This window comes from Acartia tonsa, chromosome 1 (genome assembly GCF_053477335.1).
Source record: "Acartia tonsa isolate MP-2025a chromosome 1, ASM5347733v1, whole genome shotgun sequence".
NCBI lineage: Eukaryota > Metazoa > Arthropoda > Copepoda > Calanoida > Acartiidae > Acartia > Acartia tonsa.
The window spans coordinates 27,172,658-27,189,447 of NC_137260.1; the positions used below are offsets into that span (position 1 = coordinate 27,172,658).

At 29.7% G+C, this 16,790-nt stretch overlaps 1 long non-coding RNA gene across 1 annotated transcript; it reads left to right on the top strand.

The window, feature by feature from the left end:
- Window positions 1–13,627: 13,627 nt before the first annotated feature.
- Window positions 13,628–16,738, top strand: LOC145327017 (uncharacterized). The gene is made up of 3 exons (XR_013882039.1): window positions 13,628–13,692; window positions 15,653–15,735; window positions 16,650–16,738. It is a non-coding gene; the product is annotated as an uncharacterized LOC145327017 (long non-coding RNA).
- The last annotated feature ends 52 nt before the right edge of the window (window positions 16,739–16,790 follow it).

Sequence of the window (16,790 nt, forward strand, 5' to 3'; positions counted from 1 at the left end):
TTGAACCTCTACCCCTAATAATTTTAAAAACAAATTGAAAATAGCAGACAAGAGTTCTTTTATTCTTATGACATAACCCCGCGGGGCTACTTTGCACCCAATGACCTGACCTTACCTGCCCGTAAGTAAAGTAAAATACTTATTTCATTACAGAGATGCTTCGCTTAGGACATTTTACCTTGTTGTTCTGAGAATCATCATTCAGGCAAAATTTGATATCGATAGCACAATTCTAGCATGCTAGGATAAGAGCTTCGCTTTTTATAACTTCCCACATCAAATCTTACCCGACTTTCGAATAATAAATTTTTGAAAGTTCTCCAGTTTAATCCAGAAAAAAATTCTTCTAGAAAACTCAATATGATAATGTAATAAAAAATATCGTGATCTTGCATATAAAATTCTAATTTTGCATCTATATTTTTATACATTTTCAATCATTTTACATTGTCCGGGCAACTAGTTTTAGTACTGTACAATACATTCTATACAATACCAAATAATGCATTGATACAAACAAAAGTTTAAAGTGGTAAAAATATAAATAGTGAAAACCATATAATAAAACTCTTGAAATTGTAGTTAACTATTTTTAGATTTTTTTATTAATCCAAAAAATGCCCTTTGCCCCCTCGTGATGAATAAACCTGGCGATGTAAGGGCGTCCATACGCTTATGGGTATTGGGATACCCAGCAGACAACCAACCCTTTGATTGCACGACCTTTGTCTTGAATTCCTATCAGTGCATGGTAATGAGTTACGCCTTTGTATGGGCCAGGACATTCTCCCTACTCTTGCTATTAAAGTTAAAGTAATGTCCTCCGACTGAATACGCCAACAAAAAAATGAAACAAAAAGAATGTGTCCCCTGTCCAATATAATAAATTGAGCAACGAGGTTAAGGTCTGAGAATGGATTAATTGACCAAGGCAAAGGTTAATACATGTTCTATATACTGTGCAGCACTGCAGGCTTATTTGTCTAATTGTAGTACCTTAAAGAAAGGTTTACAATTAAAGGTGCTGCCATCAAATTGGAAATCAATAATTAGCATAATTTACCTTCAAACTCAGTTTGGCTCTACTCTAATCATTTAACCCAAAGTTTTTAATATTTAGAGCTAATTAAGTCCATAGCAGAATCGTCCGAGTGATTTTAAACTTTGCAAGATGATCCTTCTAACACTTTACTAATCTGGATATTAATACACATTCTTATAGTATAATATATGTTCATCTTTTTTTTTTGGTCTTCAAGTTGCAACACAAAGTAAATGTAAGGAACATATGAATAAATAATATTGTCAAGGTAGAACATTTTTCAATGTGTTATATATTATAATAGAAAATTATAATGGTAATAAATTTCTAGACATTTAATCATTTTGGTGGTATAATTACCTTCTAAATTATTATAAATTTATTGCATATATAATTAAACCTAATAAGCTGGAATGATTTAAAGGTCTAACATTCTAAAATCACTATTTTGATAATAATTTGAAATAAAGTTTTTCGCCTTCACGGACAATGCTTGTATATATTAGTTGTACTTCTAATGTAAGCTTTATATATGTATGTATTGAGGTGATTTTAGGCTATTTTCCATATATTTGATGTCTTCTCCTATAGGCCATGGGCGAAGCAACTATTACATTAGAAATTAACCAAATAGTAAGAATATCTTTATTATGTTGAAACTTAGACAGCTTAATGAAATTAGCATTTGACATTTGTTTCAGCTTTGTTTCTAATATTGCTTATGATTACCACGCCCCTAGTATCAAGTAAAGAAGACAGTTAAATTGAATAAAACCACCAAAAGACTCAAACAAATATAACAAAAGCCTCACACCTTCCCATGACCTAAGGAGAACTTAATCGGTTCCGTGGTTTCACCCATCAAACTTGAATTACCTTCACCTGTAAGATTTTTTACCCACTCCCCCCACACCGTATAAAGCTTGAGCGTCCTTGTTGTCTTTGTTAATAATCTTGCATTTCAGTGGTTAGCGAGATCTCAATGGACAAACACAACTTAAATAATATGATTTTTGTTAACCTTCAAAATATAAAAAGCTATTTTGATTTGAAAAGTCAATAACAGAGAAGCTAAATGTGTTACTAACATCCATTAATCAATGCTCTAAAATCAGAAGGAAGGACAAACGAATAATAACCCGTGTCAGGACTTGATATGCAAAACATTAATTTCTATGTCTTAACGAAATTGTACATACGTTTGTTGCAAAATTGAGTAAGTATAGGATACAGTATGTTTTAAATAGACGAACGGACATTCCAGTAACGATTATAGAGTTGCTACGCTTTCTAATTCGTACCTGACTGTTTTAGGAATAATCTTGCAAAGTTTGAAATCTCTAGGACAATTCTAACATGCCTTAATTAAGAAAAGAGCTATACGTTACGGACGTACGGATGGACCGACCTTAATTATTGAAAAGCTTCGCTTTCAAAAAGACAAAAATGTATATATTTCTATATTGTATAATATTCAGGTGTACAATTACTCACCAAACAAAATTGATCTAGACATTTTCTTGGTACTCATCCAATTTACTTTTTAGTAAGACTTAATCTTTTCTTATTTCATCCATTTCTTGGAAACTTAGGAGCGTGCGGAATGGGTGTCTTTATTTGATACTCATCGAGTATATGGATATACAAAATTCCTTAGGCAGAAATACTCCCCAAAACTGTTATAAAAATTTCTTTTATTTACTCATTAATGAAACAACACAAAATTTGAATCTTTTTTAAAGCAAGTCTTTTCTTAAATTAGGGTAGGTCTGTCTGTTGGAACTAATAGCTTTTTTCGTTATTTAGGCATGTTAGAATTGTCCCATAGATTTCTAACTTTAAATGATTATCCCAGTAGTAGTTATGTACGATTTAGAAAGCATAACAACTCTATAACCGTTACCAGGATGTCCTTAAACATTATCCAGGATTTGGGCAGTTTTTCTAAAAATTTACTTACAATTTTGTTTCTACTTTTATACATTTATTCTGATTATTCAGTTCTGACATAACAAGTGATAATGTTTGTTTGTCCTACCGTTTCAGAGCTTCGCTTTTGCGGATGTTCTCATTCTTGTTTAATATTACATTAAAGATTAAAACACTATTTTCTTCTTATAGGGCTAGGCAAATTGTATTTTTACATATTAATTAGAAATCTAATATTTTTCTCTACACTCTAGGGTGAATAATTTACAACCGCTTAATCGTTGTTCACTTTTGAAGGGATGGGCGCAAAAATTATAAAAATCAACTAGAATATTTAGGATTTTTCCTAGCAGAAATCCTTTGCACTTGCCTGAAGGAAACATTTGTACTTTTTGCGTCAGAACTATAGAAAATCAATTAAATTGAATTATATCATGGCCAAGAAACTATTGCTCTTTTGAAATATTAACAATGATAAAAAACTGAAATATACTAATGACTTCCAATTTATAAGAATAATTAATTCAAGTAATTTTAATATTCAATTCATAGAATTTATTTAATTTTACAAATGTCGAAGTTTTATTATATTAAGTATAGTTTAAAATAGAATGATGAATTTTAAAAATGTGTATATATGTTTGTTTATATACTTTGATTGAAATCAACCATTCCCCTCCCTAATTCCCTTCTCTCTACATAGTTTTAAATTACATAAAAAAATGATGAATAGTAAATCAACGAACAGTGGTGAACAGAGTCAAATGCTTTCCGAATATCAAGAGCATAAGTCAGTGGTGAGTGAATCAGAGTATATACCAAGCGGTGACCAAGGAGAAAGAAAAGAGAATATTTGGTGGGAGAGGGGGAGGGGGAAAAGAGGGAATTCTTTTTAGTTTTATATCAACCATTCTCATGAAAGTATGACCTGGGTGGTTTATAGTGAAAAATAAATTATTCCCTCACCTTACTCAAATTACTCAAATAGTAAATGATTCTAAATTAATTTAGGATTTGAAATAAATATTATTATCTTTGATGTAAGATATTTAATTTTGTTCATTAATAATAAATTTTGTCATAATGAATGTCGTGATAGAAGTTTTATCAATAATCAGATCTTAATAATTTTTATGTACATAAAAATGAGCATTGCTACACCGGTTTTTATGTCATTTTTGCATTAGGTAATTTGTGCTTTATTTGTATCTTTTTGTATGATTGGAAATAATTCTATTATATAAAAAAGTAAGGGTGTTTTGTCTAAAGCTTAAGATCTAATTAACTACTCTGAACCAATTGAGTTGTCTATTTTAGGTATAATCATGGCTATATTATTTTCAGGTTTAAGTCTTTTGGTAGTTTTAATCTATTTTTCTAGCCCCTTTCTGCCCATTGGATACAGAGCAACTAGATGTTAGGGGCGTAGCTATAGTTGTACATAAACAGCTTTTGATGTTCTTACAAAATAATTCTTTTTTTTTGTCTTGAATACATTTCTAAAAAGATTTCTAACTAAATAAAATATAATTTGTTATGACTCAAGTATTTAATAGTTATTTCTCGCATCGTATTATAAACGGCTTTCCGCGGATATAGAATGTACAATTATAAGATTAAAACTAGTTTTTTAGCCCCGGGGTGCCGAAGGCACCGGCTAAAAAAACTGGTTTTAATCTTTTGGTTTTTCTTTATATTCGTAGAAAGCTGGATATAATACGATGCTAGACATAGATTTTTCGTATGGATGAGAACCGGTTCCTATCCACCGGATTCGAATGAATACGAGAAAAAGATTTTATCCTTCATTATTGTAATCTGGTATTATTATTCTAATCAGCTGATTTGATAACAAAGATTAGGATTTATTAAACTTAAAATTAGTTTAAAAGAGAGGAGGATAAGTCAATGAATTGCTTATTTTTTTCTTATACATACTTTTTAACTTCCATGGTAATAGTTTATCTTGAAATATTCTTTTTCTTAAAATATTAAAAACCCATTTCCTTCACACAAAATCATAAAATATTCAACTATAAAGGATGATACCATTATCCTTTTATAAAAAGTAGTAAAGTTTTTTGTCTGCAGCTTAAGATATCGATAATAGGCTATAAAAGTTTTCCGGAATTTTAATGGATATAATAGATTTGAAATCTGCATAAAATTTTAAGGATTTTTTATAAAATTCGTTTTTTATATAATTCATTATTTAAAAGCGCAAATCCAATTTTAGTTAATAAATTTTGACCAATAGGATAGGTGGATTGGAAACTACCTGCGCTCTAATTGGTTGAATGATGTACGTCACTTAAGCTTCTCCAATCAGAGCGCAGATAGTTTTCAATCCACCAATCACAGATGTCAAAATTATTTAACTTAATTTGTATTTGCGCTTATAGATAAAGAATTATACAAAAAACGAATTTTATAAAAATTCCTTAAAATTTTATGCAGATTTCAAATCTATTATATTTATTAAAATTCCGGAAAACTTTTATAGCCTAATCGATAACTACAAAACTGATTAAGTTTTCTCTTTTAGGGAAGCTTCACATGTATTTGGATGGTTTCAGGCTATTTCTTTAGATTTAATCTTTAGGATGGTTTTAGGCTATTTTTCTACCCCAATCTTATCCTTTTGAAGACAGCTTCCCTTGGGGCTAGGGGAGCTGCAAAATAGAAAAAGAATTAGCCTAACGGGCGAAAGGACAAATTGAGTTACAGATTAGATACAGAGAAATCACCACAAGTAATTTTTAAGGACCATCATAAAGCAACAAAGTTTCAAATTGTTCTTTCCCTATGTCGATAATGACGTCGGAAAGACAAGTTGACGGATAGAGCAAGATTTAAACTAAAAGCTTATTAGTCAAGGTTAGAAATAATAGATGCCTTCATGTAATGAATGAACGGACAATTGTATTATAGAGTATTTTTGCTCTTAAAAATGTTAAGAATAGAAATTGAAAAAAAATATCTTTTTTTCATCTGAATATCTTAGTAACATGTAGAGGCCTCTTGAAGCAGTTTAGGGAAGGGGGATGGTTGATAGTCGACCCACCAGTTTAAATTTTATTTTTGAATAATTTGAGTAGGGGGTAAGGTAATTTTCCAAGGCAATTTCTTTTGGGATAGATATCTACAACCATTTTCTGGACCTATAAGAAGCACTGAATGGAGGACCAAATCGGTCCAGTGGTTGTCAATATCCTTAGCTACAGACGGACATCATGTTACTTTTATAACAAATTAACAATGGTGAAAGGGTCTGTTAAAAATTATGCTCATGAGAAGCTGAGGTTAAAACTGGTATTCTTTCCAGGGAGTAAGGGAGGGGACAATGGATCGAATATTCAATTTTTAGGAGTCTCAGACTTTGGGGACTGGCGTAAAGGGAATGTGCAAGAATTTAGCAGTTTCTGACTGAGTTTGGGGACTTGCGCATAAAATGCCGCTACTCGTTATGTATGTTTTGAATATTGCAGACGGGGAGAAGGGATAAGGGAAGTGGGGGCAAGGGAAATAAACACTCGTTGTGTTAGTTTGGAATGTAGCAGACGGGGAGAAGGGAGGTGGGGGCAAGGGGCAAGGAAAATAAACAGAATAAAAAGGGGCAGTCATATTCTTGCTAGCAGCTGGCCGGGTCCAATAATCTTTTAATATAAAAATCACACCAAAAAACCCCAACATATTTCATCAAAAACAAGTTGTGATTTCACTTTACATGACGCTATGGAAATCTATTATTCAATTAACAATCCCTTTATAATTTCCTACAAATTTATTGGATTAAACTGGATTTCATGCCCTTTCTTTGATAAATCTTATATTGAATTAATTGCCCATTGTCCCCTCCCTTAATCCCTGTATTATTTCAGTAAATCTTCAAAAATAAAGTTTTTGACATTGTACAATTACAATAATGAAAAACTATGAAATAAGGAAAAACACTTTCTAATTCTTCTTTGTACATAATTACCTTTTCTCAATAAATAAACAATTACAACAAATAAATAAATATTGATTGTTAAACCCAAACAACAGGGTAACTTGAAGAGGCGTGAAGAAGGGGGTGTATTCACTCTCTTAGCAAAAAAAGGGGGGTGGATACATCCACCTTGGGGTTTACTACCCTTGACAATAGTATACGCCCCCCTAATACAGCTAAGGTAAAAAAGGCAAATTCCCCAAAATTAAAGGGGGTTGTTACTTTTTTTTCCAATTCAGAATTTTTTTAAAGTTTAGAGAGGACGAATGGATACCTAGGGAGTTATAACCACTCTACTGGCCCTAAAAAAACACCTCACTTGTTATATGTAGACATCTGATTTTGGTTTTGATCAGGGGGATGTCAAAAACAACTAAGAGAGTTTAAAATTTTTTGGGTGCCCTTTGCGCACCTACCGGCAAAACTCTGTGCACGCCAGAAGTTGCTACGTTTCCAAGGAATGTAAATTAATGTAATTTATATTTAATTAAAACCTCAAATACCTGTTAAATGATGCAAAGCATTCATAAAAAGTATTTACAAGTTTTTTTCTTTAGTTTTTCAAATCGAATTTTATTTTAATTTATTTTGTTATTTGAATCTGATATAGTTCATGGGTAAATTTCGCTGGAATTTAACCTTTCCTAAAATCTAAGAACTTTCCAGGTTGCGAGTGGCCAAATGACTGAATGTACAAGTTATGTTGAAAACTTTGAACATAGTTTTAGTTTGTATAAGATAGCGTACAAATAATATGGAATCACCAGGGCTAAAATATACATGGTTATCTAGCAGCGCACATTAACTCACAAAAAATAATAATAAAATTGTGTCATACAAAAAAATGGTACAACAATTTTAGATTTGTTAGTTTATTGGCTTGGCTTCCATGGATTTTATCATTCTTGTTTTTGTTTAAGCTTACTTTACTGTATATTTTTTGAATAATCAATCACAAACCAAAAATTAAATCAAACTCTTTGTTGTATTCAAACACACACAATCTTAGTATTGGTAAATGTAAGGTTTAATAAATTGTTTGTTTGGCCGTCGATGATTTTTGTTTAGATTTGTACATTATATACATTTTTTGCAGAAAAGTCCTTTATTTATTTTCATTTGTATAAATATTATATGATTATTATTTGTATCCTTAGTTTAAGATCGACTTTCTTTACAAAAACTTCACTATACAAGTATACAGACTTAACAAAAGTAAGAAACAAGAATTTGAGACCGATTTGTTAAGTTTTGTTAGGTTAGGAGGTCAATAAATCTTGTAGAACAAATAGTTTTGATTGTGTGTGCATGATGTATTATTAATAAATAAATAGGTACAGAGACGAAGGGATATGAAAATAAGCAATCTATTACATGTTGCAATTGTAAGTAATAAATACAAAATGGGTTATTTATTCTTTTCAAAACTTTCAATACCATTTCTTACATTATAAATAATGATAGTATGGGTAAGAAAAAGAATCAAGTTGTACGTTATTTTGAGATTTTAATTTATATATTTGCTTTTATAATAAGGGAAATATCTAAAAAAATAAATTTTAGTTACGTAGCTACTCTACTAATCATATTGTTATATATAGGTTAGTTGAAGGATAGCAGTAATGATTGTTTATTGTTTATATTGAATTTTTCTCCTGTTATTTTAAACCTTTCTAACCTCTCCTACCATTTGACTGGTTACCATTTTCCCTCCCTATAACTTGTTAAAATTAAGTTTCTTATTAATGCTTTTACATTTTTTACAATCCTGGTTGAAAGCTCTTACAGTAATCGCTTTTGTTGGGTTATTTACCTACCCCTAAATTCTAGCAATTATACAAAGTAACCAAACTATAGGTATAAATGGTTATAATTACCGTATTCAGTATTATTATTTACTTAATGTCCATACAATATATTGTAAGGTTTACATTGTATTTGTTTGTATTTATAATATATTTTTTAGATATTATATGTATTATTATTTTGATTACATTCATATTTTGCTTTAAAGCAATCAAAATTGCATACATTTGTGATGTACTAGAGTGTTTTCATGTGTTTTCTTTACTTTTACATTTGAGAAAAATCTCAGCGGACGCGTAGACTTATTTGTACCGAAGTACCAGCCACCATAAAGCATAAATAGACCAAATAGCACTATTTTTTGTTATTATATAGCTGCAAAACATAATGAATGAGTTTACCTGGGTCCGCAGTTATTTGTATTTTATCAGTAGCAATTATATCCGCAGCCGCCAAAAGTTAATAATTCGTAACAAAGCTGCACGAGAAAACCTAAATCTAATTTATATATGACAAGGTAATAATATTAATCTTTTAATTGTTTTTAGTTAGAGAAGGTAGTATTCAAGGTCAAAGAGTTCAAACAAACTTTTGCAAAATTCTTCAAAAAAAATATGTATATATATGATACTGGTCACTAAAATTGGAAAGTCCACAATTAATTTCTAGACAATAATCACCATTATTTGATTTAAAGCATTTATTTTGGGATGTTAAAGCTAATTAAAGCTTTTAAAAAAAGTATTGTATATTAAGGTAACATTGAAGATAAAAATGGTTAAATGTAATAGTTTCAGAACCTATAGTTACTTTATAAAAGTGCTCGTAATTATAATCATGTTATTTAACTACCAAGTCATATTGATTTAATCGACTTTATTAGCATAATTATTTCTAATATTTTTGATGCAACCTGAATAAAAGTCTGTAAATACAACTAAAAATTATGAAAATATTTCAGTTATATGAAATTCTTGATGAATTATTATCATGTTTCTGGTAAACTAGGTCACAATTTAACTTTATATTGAACATTCTTTACATACATATTATTTACAAATTAGAACAAAATTATGGCTGGAAAAATTGCATAAATATTCTCTGAGTTTTTTGTTGTAAACAAACGTTTTACCTAATTTAGTTCAGAAAATTTTAAAAAATAAATACAGGATATGTGACTTGATAAAATAGGCTTTAATGAAATAAATATAAATATATAAATAAATATTACATATTTTAACTTTTACATATTTTAGTCTTAACCAATTAAAGCGACTTTAGGAAAGCCTAATCGTTGCTTAGGAGTAATTTATCTTTATAATATAAATGTTTTAAACAACATCCAGATAGTGCAATAGGCAGGATTGAAGAAGTCATTCAAAGTTTAGATATAATCACATAAAAATTAGCAATTCTTATATACTAAAATTAGTAAATAGCATACATATATTTTAATTTTCTTGCAAAAATATCCTATTTCCAGCTTTTATGTTATTCGTTTTATTTCTTAATTTCTTATTTTCAATTAATTAATTATTAAAGAAGGCCAAGCATTTATAGCACATGGGTTTAAAATCCCGTTATTTTCCCTGCTTTCTAATCATTTAATTCTGTTGTTAAAAAAAAAAATAATAATAATGGAACTATTAGTGCATTTAATCATTTTTGTATAGTTTTTGACACTATTAACTATTTTATTCCTAGGGCTAATGACTCTAAAAGTTAGATATTTATAACAATTAAGTATAAGCATGGAGGTTCACAAGTTTTTTGGGAGGGTATAATACAACTATATATTTAGCATTGTAAAAATCTTAATAATGGAAGCCAAAAATACGCGCGAAGCTTTCCGAAATTTTTTAAAGGGATTTTTTTGGGGGGGAGGGGTAAATACCCCTCTCCTTAAAGGTAGAGGTAATTTTTAAATGGGGTAGGGAATAAAAAGAAAATTTGGGTATAGTCCTTTCCACGACATCCCTCCATAAGGAGCGATTCTTCATATTTTTAAAATGGCTTTTTATAGGTTATTTTAGGTTAGGTAAGGTTATACTGTGTTAGGTGATTGCCCCACAGGGTTAGGTAATTGGCCCCGCAGGGTTAGAGCCCCCCGCAGGGGCTAGAAATAGGAGAAAATCTAATGTGAAAAATACGAAGAATCGCTCCTTATGGAGGGATGTCGTGGAAAGGACTATAACCGAAAATTTTTATTTTTTTTTTTTGGGGGGGGGGTAATCACATTTTTAAATAAGAAATAAGAAAAAATGGTGTTCAATCATATCAGCTTAATTATCAAATCCACCCAGAGTTTTAGATTAAAAAAATACCATAAAAAAAAAACAAAAATATAGGGATTACATTTTAGAAAGTGGGTAGCTACGAATTTCTATTTGGTAGTTTATAAATGAAATGTTGTATTCTAAATTTTCTTAATTTTATACAGAATTGATAAAACACATTAACCTCACCCTTTGTACTTTACTACACAGTACAAATCTATTAATTACATAATAGTATCCATAGAACTTGAAAGAATGTTAGTCAAGTGCTTATTTAGTACTTTTTTTATTTTGAATTTTGATTAGCAATCATATTTTCAAATACAATTTTACTTATTAATAAAAATGCAAATAATACAACCGAAAATCTGTCTGAGACAACTCAATGAAAGCTTTCTAAAAAATTCAAATTACTAGAGAAAAAGAAAAAAAAATTTGGGAGACAAAAAACATCAAAACTAATTTTAACAAAAACCATTAATTTATTGGTTCATAAAAAGTTCTATTTTTACTTTAGACTAGATACCTGAATTTTATTCTATACTTTATCTACACACACACACTCAGCTATTTCATTAGCGTTGATAACGAACTAATGCACCATCCCATAACTAGTTTTTTAGGCCTAGGCTTGAAATAGGCCTGAAATAATATTTTCCTACGTTTCCCATCCCTCATCCCTGTCTGGTGATGCTAGTTAAATAATATTTTTATTCTCTAATATATTCTAATTGTTATAAATGTTATAAACTACCTGAGATAACAAGGAATTATCCTCTAAATCTGGAATTATCCAAACTTTAATAAGATTATGTCTCTCTTATGATAACATATTTATTATAACAACTTATTTTTTTTATTGAGAGAAATTGTTTGAAACCATCGTATTTTACGTACGTTATAACTTAAAGTGCTTCTTTTATTCAAATATGTGGATCATTGAAATAAAATGAAGTAGCGGGTTTTGTCGTATTTGCACAGTAACTTTTAATAGGTTATTTTAGGCAAATGTTAATGATTGCCCCGCATGGTTAGGAAATTGGACCCGCAGAGGCTAGAAATAGGAGACAAGCAACTGTGAAAATGCGACGAAAGCGATGAAACCCGATACTCCTATTTCTTTCCATGACCCAATTTTTTTTAAGTTTTAGGGACATCTAAACGTTTTTTTATGTTTTTTTTTAAATAGCGAAACAAATTACTTTTGATAAATTTAAAATTTAGGTTCTTAAATTATTTCAAATGAAAAATTCTTCAAATGTACTATTAAGTTCTCTATTTATATTATGAATTTTGTAAGTTCTATGATATATTGAACTTTAAAATTTATAGCACCAAATTAGTTATTTGTTTTTTTTGATTATGATATTTAAAGTTACAATATATGCACATAACAAAATTGACATTTGTATAGGTTATGTTATAAGAATAATACAGTATATATCAATAATATATAAATTATTCATCTTTAAAATAGATAAGTGCATATTCAGAAAAAGATGCAATTAACTTTTGTACAGTCATTAGTTCAGAGAAGGTTTGATGTGTTCACAAAAAAAGCTCCTTTATACATTGATTTATATTATATTTATTATACGTTGATTTATATATATAAATTTAAAAATTCGCACAATTTTAGTTCAATCTGCAGTCACTGATGTTTAAAATTGAGACTGATATGACTTTGAAATCGATTAATATCCGCTGGATTAGAATCTGTACTCAGACATCCATAATGAAAATTTTTGTATAACATCGTATTAAAGACAACTTTCCACGATCATTAGAATAAAAATTTAATATTAATACATACCAGTTTTGTCAGACTAAGTTTTCGGCCCCTCAGGTCTAAAAAAACTGGTTTCAATCTTATAGTTTTTATTTTCATATCCACGGAAAGCTATCTAAAATACGATGCGATAATTAACTTCCTGGTAAAAACCATTGCCATTTAGTCAAAATGCAATCGACTATTTGTATTAGCTGAAATCCACTTTTTAAAATGGATAATATTTATGTTAGAAAAGTGGTTGAAGCTGATATTTTAATTTTGTTATTGACCTCATACCTATGTTGATACAACAAAGAGGTACACAAGTTTTAGACGAAATTTTGACAATCAGCTGCTGCAGCCGAATCAATTGTTTAACTAATATTTGTATTAGCTTGACAGGAAAAATATACATATATCAAAGGCTTTGTTCAAGTCTAAAATTCACAAATTGACTGTGTGTCTTATAGTTTCAGATGAAGGGAAAAGATTAAAACAATGGTTTCTAATGTTGTTATCTGATGCTTCTAGAAATATTACAGGCTACAGGTAATAATATTTGGATCATGAAAAGAAAACGAAGTAGCGGGTTTCCTCGTGTTTTCACAGTAGTTTTTTTAGGTTATTTTAGTTTAGGTTAGGTAATTGTAAATGATTACCCAGCACGGTTAGGAAATTGGCCCTGCCTCAGGGTTAGAGCCCCACGCAGGGACTTGAAATATGAGAAAGGTACTATGATAACATTATTTTTTTTTTATTTACTGCTTTTATTGAAAACATTAGTTGTTTTGAAATAATAAGAATAAGAAGGAAAAAGATTAAAACAATGGTTTCTAATGTTGTTATCTGATGCTTCTAGAAATATTACAGGCTACAGGTAATAATATTTGGATCATGGAAAGAAAATGAAGTAGCGGGTTTCCTCGTGTTTTCACAGTAGTTTTTTTAGGTTATTTTAGTTTAGGTTAGGTAATTGTAAATGATTACCCAGCACGGTTAGGAAATTGGCCCTGCCTCAGGGTTAGAGCCCCACGCAGGGACTTGAAATATGAGAAAGGTACTATGATAACATTAATTTTTTTTATTATTTACTGCTTTTATTGAAAACATTAGTTGTTTTGAAATAATAAGAATTTCTTTTTGTTTTTATACATATGCACTTATGCAGTTTATCTTTAAAGACAAGATAAAATATTTACTTAATTCTTAAACTTCTTTTACCTGACTGGGTTTATATTAATATAAAAGTGACAGGATGTTTGTGTGGGTGTCTATCAGTCTGTACCGAAGGATCAAGTTAACTGCTGGACAGAAATGGATTTCTTTGCAGTTAAGCATCTCATGGGTCATGGGAAGGTTTATAGCTTTTTTTTGGGAGGTAACCTCCTCCCTCCCACCTCTGGATATCCTCATTACAAAAAAAAAGTTTATTTAAACCTTGAATATAACTTTTTCCCCCTAAATTAAAGTATTTTTTACCAATTTAATAGAATCACAAGGATTTTTTATTAACGTTAGAAAATCAAAAAATCTTGTAAAAAAACTTGTCTAAAAAAATAACAATTAATAAAATTTATTAGGTTAATTTGAATAATGATTTGATGTGTATTTAGCTTAATTATCCTTATTTTTGATAAATTGGATTTTTGTTAAATTGTATATTTCCAAATGTTCATCATAAAAGTTTATTTATATGCAAAAACATGAATTTTGTTTTATTTAAATTACTACAGGATTTGAATACCTTTAAGTATATTCTGCCCTTTAAACTAAATGAAAAAAGAAAGCTTTTCTATTTGTGTTCGTGTCTGTCCTTCTGTCTGTAGCTATAGTTGGTAGCCCGATTACATTAAAAATTAGCAAGCGTACAAGGGGAAAAATACGCTGGCTCTTCTAAGGTCACGCTTAAAGCTCCAATCAGTTTAGTGAAAATATGTTAACCAGGATATGACGAGCAAACTACGAGATATTCCTTGTCTCTGGGCGGTCGTCAAAGGGCTGTTTTTTTTATTAATATACACGTGTTCTACAATTTGGACTAGAATATTCTCCTCCCTTTTTAACTATTTTTTTTCTCTTTCTTTTATCTCTACCTCTCTTAATGTTTGTCCACGTGTTTTGCTTATAATTTCTGCGCTACTTTTAAATGAAATTGTCCTTGTTAAGATAACCTTTAACATAATGACGAGGATAAAACGAAAAATATTTGACATTAAAAATATTCTTATTCTACTTAAATGCTTTAAGACCTAATTAAATTCATAGAAATTTTAGAAAAGTCCTTTGGGCAAAATTGCAATTTTTAGATGTTCAGTAGCCTGTTATCGTCTTTATATTTGTCTTTGAGCAGTCGTAGATTGTATGCCTTAAGTTGGTTAATTCCAGACTGACTGACAAACATATTGAAGACTTTTTGGGTAGGTACACTTTCTATGAATAAATTGTATTTTTGTTTGATTAAATGTCTTGTTCATTGCTGGTTTAAATAAAAAAAATCAATTTACTTAACAGTAAAATAAAAACTTAAACTTTAATATTTTGATTTATATGTATATCAAACTTCTAGTAAAATATGAAATAAAGTCTTTGATAGAAATGATAGAAATCTTTTTTAAAAAAACATGAATTTATATGTAGCTTTGGGCAAAGAGAAATAGCGAAAGAAAAATTTGTCTCTATATTTATCAATATGATCATTATATAGACAATGCGTTGTATCATACAAAATTAATGCTCTATTGGTAATCACTGATGAATATTGTATTTTTTACTGTCTTGACTGCGGCAATAGAGTTTCTATAGAGTTGCCGTATCACAATCAGTTTTTCTTGTTTTAGATCACCATATCACATGTCCAATCATGGTGAGTTGGAACAAAATAATGAGACACAACAACAACAAGACAATACAATACTTCCAGGTAAAAAAAACAGAGAGTTAGGTTGATAGTTGGAGAAGGGGGGGGGGGTGAAAGGTGTTTAATTACCCCTCCTCAAATTTTGATACCCCTCATAATTAAAAAAATACATTAGATTACCCTCCTTAAACTCATAAAATCTCTCATAATACCCCAAAAATAAAGTAAGCAGTTTATTTAATGGGAAATATATATTATTTCTCCTAAATGAAGATAAAATGCTAAAAGTGTACTGTGTATAAACATTTTAAGCATGACATAATGAATAGTTTTTCTTCTGTACAAAATTTAATTTCCCTGTCACAACAACCACAACTATGTTTATCAAAATTCACAAAGTACAAAAGTGGACTGTTACTTTTGTCATAATTCAACTTTTAATTATGGACTATACAACTAAAAGAAAATTATTGCAGTTTTAAAATTGTAAAATATGCGACTAGTCTTATTTGCTTTTTTTGTTAATGATATGCATATACATATTTGCCTTTACAGTTTTGTACACTTTATTGCAATATTTTATTGTGTAGTGTGTAAATATATCATTAAATATATGCAATTTGGACTATAAGAATTATCTAAATTTGAAAAGGTTAAAAAGATCATATTGCGATACAAGCAGATTAAAAACACGAACCTCAAATAAATTAGCTGATATTTCAATTATACTCTTGCCTTAAAAATGCAATTATTAAGGTTTAAATTAATTGCTCAGGTTGTTCAACATTAAAAAAAACCATGTGGCTACCATTAATGAAAAACGTAAACACGGCCAAAATTAGGTTTAATATGTATGACCGCGCAGTGTTAGACCCCTGCAGAGGCTTAACACTTTAAGGGAAAGTACCTCCTTACCCCTACAAATCAATTTCTAATCATATCTGATTTAAACTGTTGACACTGTTGTTAATATGCAGGTGAGACCAGAAACATGTCAGATGACTCTCGGAGCCAGGATGGATCTGAGGATGCTAGAACAACTCCCTCCTCAGGGACTTGGATTTAGATTATATACAACTTGCGGATACGCCCCTTGAAGCGGTGGTGGAAAATTGGTT